The sequence below is a fragment of the Lactuca virosa genome, chromosome 8 (genome assembly GCF_052849685.1).
Source record: "Lactuca virosa cultivar CGN04683 chromosome 8, Lactuca_virosa_CGN04683_v6, whole genome shotgun sequence".
Lineage (NCBI taxonomy): Eukaryota > Viridiplantae > Streptophyta > Magnoliopsida > Asterales > Asteraceae > Lactuca > Lactuca virosa.
In genome coordinates, this window is record NC_136433.1 from 242,863,083 (window position 1) to 242,871,671 (window position 8,589).

Here is an 8,589-nt window from a genome sequence, read left to right on the forward strand (position 1 = left end):
ACCATATAATTTACTATGTCAACGAACCATGGTGGTGTTTGAGTCGTGAATAAATGCTCATTAGGCAAGGTATCGCGAATCGGCGTCGGGTCTTCTGGTGGGATGAGTAGGCTGAGGTGATCAGCTACCAGATTTTCTTTTCCACTCTAGTCTCTAATCTATGTCAAACACTTGCAGCAACATGATTCATCTGATTGGCAGTGGCTTGGAATATTTCTTTGTGAGGAGGTACCGAATGGCTACGTGCTCATAAAATGTGATGAATTTTGTGCGCATTAGGTACTGTCTGAACTTTCCCAATGCAAAAACAATAGAAAATAGCACTTTTTCTGTTGTAGAATAATATTTGTGGGAGCTTTCTAATGTTTTGATGCATAGTAGATAGCGTGGGGCACCTGATCTTCTCTTTTTCCTAAAATAGCTCTGATAGTAGTGTTCTTGGCGTCACACATAATCTCGAGCAGTAAGCTCCAGTATGGCGCTTCAATATTGGGGCTGAAGTGAGCAAGTTTTTCAGCAAATCGAAGGCTTTCTTAAAATCTTCACTGAATTCGAATTCTGCATTGTTTTACAGCAGCTGGCACATGGGGATTATAATCTTTGAAAAATCCTTTATAAACCACCTGTAAAATCCTGCATGACTAAGTGATGCGTGCAAATAGCTACACCTAATTTTATTATTTATAACCTAACTACCTTAACTAACTAATTGCACCTAGGCAGTGTACCTAGTCAAAATTATAGAATAGTTGGGTAAGTCGGGTGTCGATCTCAGGGAACAGTTTTGACTAATTAATTTATCTACTATTAAATTAACCTAATTTTAGAGCAAAGAGGGGGTTTTATCTGATTTTGCAAGACCAGACAAACTTAAATCACAGAATTCAATCAATTAATTAAAAACACTCCTGTCTAGTTTGAATCCACTTATTTATTTATGTTTAGCTAATAAATATGGATTATCAAAGTTGGTCACCAATTATTATGTAATTAGCAATTCAAGTCCAAGTTTACTAATCTTTTTACTAATTCATGAACTACCTTGTATGGTCACACATAAGCAAAACACAGAATTAGTTATTAATTATAGGTGAGCTATGTAAGATTTATCTAAGCAGGCACAATTATGGTCATAAATTATGTCCTCTAGCACAGCTAAATTAGTTACTTTTATCACTTATCTAAGATTTTGGTCGATCCTAGCTCTAGCAATTCAATGTTCACTAAATCACTAGGTTTCAAGTTCATGTAATTTAATGGTTACTAAGCTACACAGAACATGAACTTAAGCCACTAAGAAACTAAAATAACATGCTAGGTAATGATAATCAAACACAAGCAATTTACCAACTAATCAAATTCAATAGTCATTGAGCTAAAACATAATTCAGAAGCTTCATCTAGCTAGACAAGAGCTGCTAGATTCAGCTACTCATAGTAACAAGTAAGCAAAAACAAATCAAATTATCAAACATGTTCATAACTATCAAACTAATTAATTAATTATGAACCTTTACTCCTTTTGATGTAGAAAGCCTTTTCCAGAACTCTTCTTCTGCTCAAAATCGTCTTCAGGTAACCTTCCAATCAGCCAAAAACTCTCTAAGTCGTAATGGGCAAGGGACTTTATAGTTTTTTGATTTCCCGCGTTCACGTCGTGAACCATAAGGATTCACGTCGTGAATGCGATTTTTTCGTATTCGACAAGGACTCTTCCACCCGGATACAAATCTTCTGGAACAATCGATTCACGTCGTGAGCATCAAGTTACTCACGTCATGAGCACGTCTTTTTGGTGGAATTTTTTATCCTTCTTCCCTTCGAGCCTTCAAAGTTCCAAATATTGTCAATTCTGGTCCCTTACTTCGAAAATGCCTTACTTTGGCTGCAAATTACAATTTATCCTTATAAGTATCATAATTCTATGCAAATAACCAAAATATTAATAAAAAGGTAAATAAATATTGCCTAAAAATGTGTATAAATATGGCAATATCAAAATACCCCACACTTGTTCTTTGCTTGCCCTCAAGCAAATCTAATTATTAAATGAAACCTTCATCACCAATATCACATAGAACGATCCAACTAAAGCTCAGCCATTATGCTAAGACCACAACGCATGCATTTGTGTCTAAAAATTTTCCTAAGTAACCCCCCTCAATTCTAAATACTCACAATCCTCATAAACACTCGCCTACTTCTTTTGAACAACGCTCATTTTATGCAACCCTTCAAATCCATCCTCAGAAAGCTTTCTAACCTTAAGGTATTTTGTAAAGCCACCCAAGCATACATAAACTAGAGAATTACAAATTTTAGAAGATACCACAACTTGGAGCTCTTGAATTCTTCTTTTCTTTGATATTTGATCTTTGATTCCTTTGAATTCACCACCTTTTTGTGTAACTTTCGTATCTTCAACTTTTGAGACTTTAGAATTTTTGATCTTTGGTCTTCATACTTTGATACTTTTATGCTCCAAAATTCTTCAATTTCTTTACTTTTGGTAATTTCTCTCTCTCTTTTTTTTACATGTACTCACTATATATATATATATATATATATATATATATATATATATATATATATATATATATATATATATATATATATATATATATATATATATATCACTCAAAAACCTACATGCTTAAGCAGGGGAGCTTTAATTCAATCCTTATTGGTTAAGGTATTAGTCTACGTGCAATGACTACCTAAGCTTTCCAGGATGGATTTCAGGTTTAGGCTGCTAAACATATTGCATCCCTCAAACTAAGCGAGGTTGTGTTTTTGTCCCATGATTTCACTAGAATAAAGGAGGCCACAAATGCACTATAACGTGTATCGGCTCAACTAAACATTTGAGCTCTTATCAGATCATTCCAATGCAACACTAGCAACATAAGTTCAAATTATTATTACTAGAGCTAATATTATATTATTATTTCAAACCTATGAAAATTTTAAAATTCCCTAAGATTTCTAGCAATTTACTAATTTACTTTTTCGACCTCCTACCCCACACTTATTACATACAATGCCCTCATTGTATGCATAAAATAAAATTAAAAGCAATAAAAGGGAGAAAAAGGAACAGACTCCCCTGGGATAGAAGTGGCAAGATCGAACTCCAAACGTGTAGTTGACATGTGCATCTTGAATATGGAACTTCATCTAAATAGGAACTTGGACTTGAACTCGCGAAAGATGTAAGTGAGCTAACAAGCGAAAAAGCAATGAATCGAAACTTCAATCTCCCATAAGAATGGTGTAAGTCTTCAAAATGTATAGAATAATGTGGGAAAGCATACGCCACTGTGTATAGTAGAGGAAACAGCCAGCATGCGCGTCATAAAAAAACTCCAAATATAGTGAAAATGGGAAACTCACGACGTGAGTGATATAGGCTCACGACGTGAGGTCACAGGAATGCGAAATCTGAAATCTATAATAACTCAACTCACGACATGAATAGTGTATGCTCACGTCGTGAAAACTGGGCGACTGAAAAATGAAACTGCCCATTCTTCTTATTACTTTTGGCATCCCATTCCAATTTCTAAATTGATAAAGACACTTCTGAATGCAGAATTTCTATGATTCCTTGCTAATCTCATCCTCTCTCTCGACTCACCCCATACTTATTTTTAATTGTGGGTCTCGACTCTTAACTATAGACTTGTAACGACCCTTGACTTGACGATCACGACTCTTGACTCGACTTTACTCCCTTCCCAAGACTCCTTAGCAAGCTGTAATCAAATAACCAAAAGAAAATAAAAGTAACATAATAATAAACCAACAATTGTTCAACAATCCGTACAAAGTGTTCGAACCAAACAACTAAAACCAAATAATCTAGAAACTAAAAACTAAAATAAATAAAACCAAACTAGCGATCAATCATCTTCCTCTTCATTCCGAGCTCCACTAGTGCCTGCCCCATCTCCTCCTTGGCCTCGATACTCGCTCATCCTAGGGTAAATTGGGTAATGATACCCTAAATGAGGAGGCTGATCCACATGGAAATGTTGCACCAAATTCTCCATAGTACCCCCAATCCAATTCACGCTTAACGAAAGTTGATCAAAATAGCCTGTCATATCACTCCCAAAGTTGGGTCCGCCAATGGGTGCTTGTTGGTGCACCGGTTGTCCTCGTTCACCTCTCCCTCTCACATATCTTCTCCTCGACCTTGGTTGTGGTGCGGGTTGATCACCCTGCTGCTCACCACCATCCTCATCATCCGACCCCAAAATACCCCAGTGAGTTCCATAATTTTTGACCACCCGCATGGTCTCCAAATAACCCATACTAAACTCATGTTCATCCATGCAAGTCATGGAACGAGTGATACCGGGAACAAGCAACCCATACGATCGGGCCAAACGGGTAATGAATTGCCCTCCACAAATAGGGCTCCCGGGGCGAGAACTGGCAGCAGAGTCAGCCAGAAAGCGTGCCAAAAAGTAAGGAATGTTGCAACACACTCCCGACTGCAAAATGCACCATAAAAAGAATAAATCCTGCTTTGTCACCTTGTCCCCATGCCTTCTGTGATTGATGGAGAAAGTGATAAATCGGTGTAGTACTCGGTGGATAGGAGATCGAATGCTGCTCTCGGGGGACACTCCGGAATTGAATATTCCGGAGGTAATATTATGCCAGAAATCAAACCCAGTGACATCATCCGCATAACCTCTAGCTGCATCCCTCAAAAACATGCCAAACTCGGGAGTCATAGCCTCTTGGGGATTATATATCCCCACCCTCCAAGAAAATTCCATGAGGCTGCATTCCCGATACTCACCCCCGAGACGGAATACCAAAGCTTGTTGATAATGGGGGTCTTGGACATTCTCTTGGAATGTAACTGTTGGCAAAAACTCAACACAAAACTCCTTATATACCCGCTCTTGGATGCGAAAAAGGTTGAGCCATCCCGAGCAAGTGAACGAATAACCATTTCCAATAAATATTTTGGTCAGAAACGGGGACAGCCTATCCATGAGTCCAACTTCCCTCAACCGTGTCCAATTGATGGTGGGTGCGACTGCAATCTCCCGGTTGTAAAGCCACCCCAACCGATTGTTCCATCGGGTCAAGACTTCTCGGGACATCGTTGTTGGGAAATTGTAGAACGGGTGTAAATCCGCCACTCCAATCGGTACTTCCCTTCTAGGAGCCATTTCTGCAATAATAAGCAGCAAACAAAACCAACAAAAACAAACCAAGAGATTAGAATTAAAAGAAACAACAAAATGTCCAGTCCAGAATTCACGTCGTGAGTTCGTCATCGCACCGTGAAACTATCCAATTTCTGTAAAAATCAGGCCAATACAATACTTGGGGTTTTATGCTAGATCATTTCTAAGTACATTGTAGGCACATGCAGTAACGATTTCAACATTTAGGGTATCAATTTTTAATAACTAAAGAAAAGTAAACCCTAACCCCTAAATCTAGCAATTAAAGCAATAATAAACAATGGGAAGAAGATTAATGTACCTATTTTGGAGGATTATGTAAGCAAAAAAGGATTAAAGAACGTGTGTCGGCCGAAATCGAACAAGGGGGGACCAGTCGCCTCTTTCACTTCGTGGGAATAAAGAAATGTTTTGGTCAAAGAGGGTTCTGTGTTCTTTAATCTGTGGTCCCGAGTATTTCAGGATTCACGTCGTGAATCATAAAAGGTTCACGTCGTGAATTCAGTCTAGGCTTAAAAACTGGGCCATTCAATCTATACGAAAATTGGACTGGACTAAAATTAATGGGCCATTTAATTTAATAGAAAATGGGCTAATTATGGATTAATGATATATTGTCCGTTACATCCTGAACTCACGTCGTGAATCGTAATAATTCACGTCGTGAATACTGTAAAATTTTTATTAATTCCAAATTTGCCTATTAACTAGATTCTTAATTATTACCACTTAATTTTTAGGGACCTCACACTCAGTGTTTAATTATGAATATAGTGATTCGGACGATATGATCGATTTCCTAAAAACTAAAAATGAAAAAAGAAAAAGAAAGAAAACGCAAACCAAACTCGGGTTGCCTCCCGAGAAGCGCTTCTTTTTGAGGAGTCGTGAGCTGGACTCCGTGCCTCCTATGTTGACTCGTCAGAAGAGTCCACCATCAGGATCTTCTGCTCCTTGAAACGCCTCTTGTAAGCTTGCACTCGACGAATATACGCCTTTTTAGAATTCTCCTTTTTAGCCTTGACTTCGTTTCCATCGAGCTTGCGTTTGATCCCTTGAGACTTCAATTTTTCATCATTTTTAAGCTTCATAATATCCTCCTCCTCCTTCACCACTGGGCTAGTCACCTTTGATGTAACCTCCTCTTCATCACTAGACATGTCATCACTTTCCTTACTCACCTAAGATGTTGGTGTTTTATAAGCAAACACCTCGAATACAAGTGGAACAGAAGCTCTAGGCTTGGTGCGCTTGACTTGCTGAATTGTTTTAATTTCTTCTTCCATAAGTTTCTCCAATTCTGCAAGCTCATTGTCATCTTCAATATTGAACACTTCACCTTGAACATCATATCCTTGGAAACTATCTTGTAGTCCAAAAGTTTCTTCTTCATCACCAACCCTCAACGTGAGCTTGGATTCTCGAATATCGACAAGAGCCCTAGCAGTATTTCGTAAAGGGCGACCAAGAATGATGGGGATATTCACATCCTCTTTCATGTCAATCACTACAAAGTCAACTGGGAAAACGCATTTCCCAATTTTTACAAGGATATCTTCTACTATCCCTCTTGGGTGAGTCACTGAACGGTTTGCCATGTGGATTGTCATCTTCGTAGCCTTCATCTTCTGAATACTTAATTTTTGATAGAATGAAAATGGCATCAAATTATTACCAAACTCACATGGAAGAGTGAGGCGTCCAGGATCTCACATCTTTTTAGGTATCTCTCCCAATACAGCCCTTGAGCTTTGTTCACTTAGAATGACCTTGGAATTCTTCCTTAATTCTTGACGAGTGTCTATTAAGTCTTGGAGGAACTTCGCGTATTCTGGAATTTTCGAAAGCGAATCAATGAAAGAAGTATTAATAGGAATACCCTTTATTTGTTGAATAAACTCCAGATGTTCCCTTTCCAGCGGGCTAAGATGTGCTCGAGACGGGAATGGCAAAGGCAGTTTATAAGCTGGAACAGATACGATTTTATTCTGTTCAGACCGAGCCCACGTCGTGAGCATATCGAGCTCACGACGTGAATCTGGCGTTTCAGCAGCTTCTTTGTTTTTGAGCTTGGACTTCTTTAGCTTCGGTTCAGATGGCTTTGGCTCCACTTCTAATGCTTCCTGGAACTCATAAATCGCCTCTTCTTCAGTGTCAATGGCCATGACATGAGATTGGGTCTTCTTTTCAGGAATTTGTGGAAACAATCTCTCCTTCACCAAAGTTGTAAGTTGGCCAAGTTGGGTTTCAAGGTTATAGATGGAGGCTTGCTGATTCTTCAATGATGTTTGCTAGTCTATCATCATGGCCTGATGATTCTTCATCAAAATTTGCTGTTCCTTCATCATTGTCCTTTGATCTTGAAGTGCTGCATCAGCATCATCATGCCTTTTACCAGAAAATTCCATGAAACGAACTAACATGGACTCCAAATCAGTTTTCTTCTCAGCTGATGGCTGCTCCTTTTGATAGAAACCCCGACCAGTCTTCCTGAATTTCTCATCCTTCTGTTTCTTGTACTCATCATATGGCAGCCACTCCTTCTTTGGTTTCCTCCAATCTTCATCATACTTGTCCCCACTTGAATAACAAACTTGAGCTTTTTTATTTCCAAAATCATCCAAATTACAATCTTTTGTCAAATGTGGGCCACTGCACCTTTCGCAACCAACTCGAATCGCATGAATTGATTGGTCCATTTGGGTCAATCTCCTATCCATGTTATTAAGCATTGCCATCACAGCAGCAACCTCTTCAGTTTGTGTACCTCCACTGCCTTTTATTCCATCATGCCCTGGGTTGTGATACTCACGAGAGTGCTTTGAAAATTCTTCAATTAGCTCCTTGGCCTGATTTGGGTTCTTCTTCGTTAGTGGTCCTTGCGAATCAAGGAGTTGTCTAGTCATGACATTCACCCAATCATAGAATATCGACATCTCTTGCTGAATATTGAGGTCATGTTGAGGACAATTCCTTAACAACCCCTTGTAGCGCTCCTATGCCTCGTATAATGACTCCCCCAGATTTTGCTCAAAGTTGGCAATCGCCTTCTTGAGTTTAGAGATTTTGGAGGGTGGGCAAAACTGATTTAGAAATTTCTCACGTAATTGGGCCCATGTGGTGATTGTACCAGATGGAAGTGCCTTCAACCAGTATTTTGCAGCTCCCTTTAAAGTGACTGGTAGCATCCTTAGCAAAGCTGTCTCCCTTGGGATATTATGAGTATTAAAATAATCCGCAATATCATTGACCTCATCTAAATGTTTGAAAGCATCCTCATGATCCTTCCCATAGAATGGAATATCCTTAAGTGCAGTAAGGATGTGTCCTTTTAACTCGAATGTGGCATTGGCAGGAATCGTAGGATGTACTAAACCCG

General features: G+C 38.8%; 1 non-coding gene across 1 annotated transcript; it reads left to right on the forward strand.

Annotated features, from left to right (window-relative positions):
- The first annotated feature begins 8,162 nt into the window (after positions 1–8,162).
- LOC145135263 (small nucleolar RNA R71) lies at positions 8,163–8,269 on the forward strand. Its single transcript, XR_013719725.1, has one exon. It is a non-coding gene; the product is annotated as a small nucleolar RNA R71 (small nucleolar RNA).
- Positions 8,270–8,589: the final 320 nt, after the last annotated feature.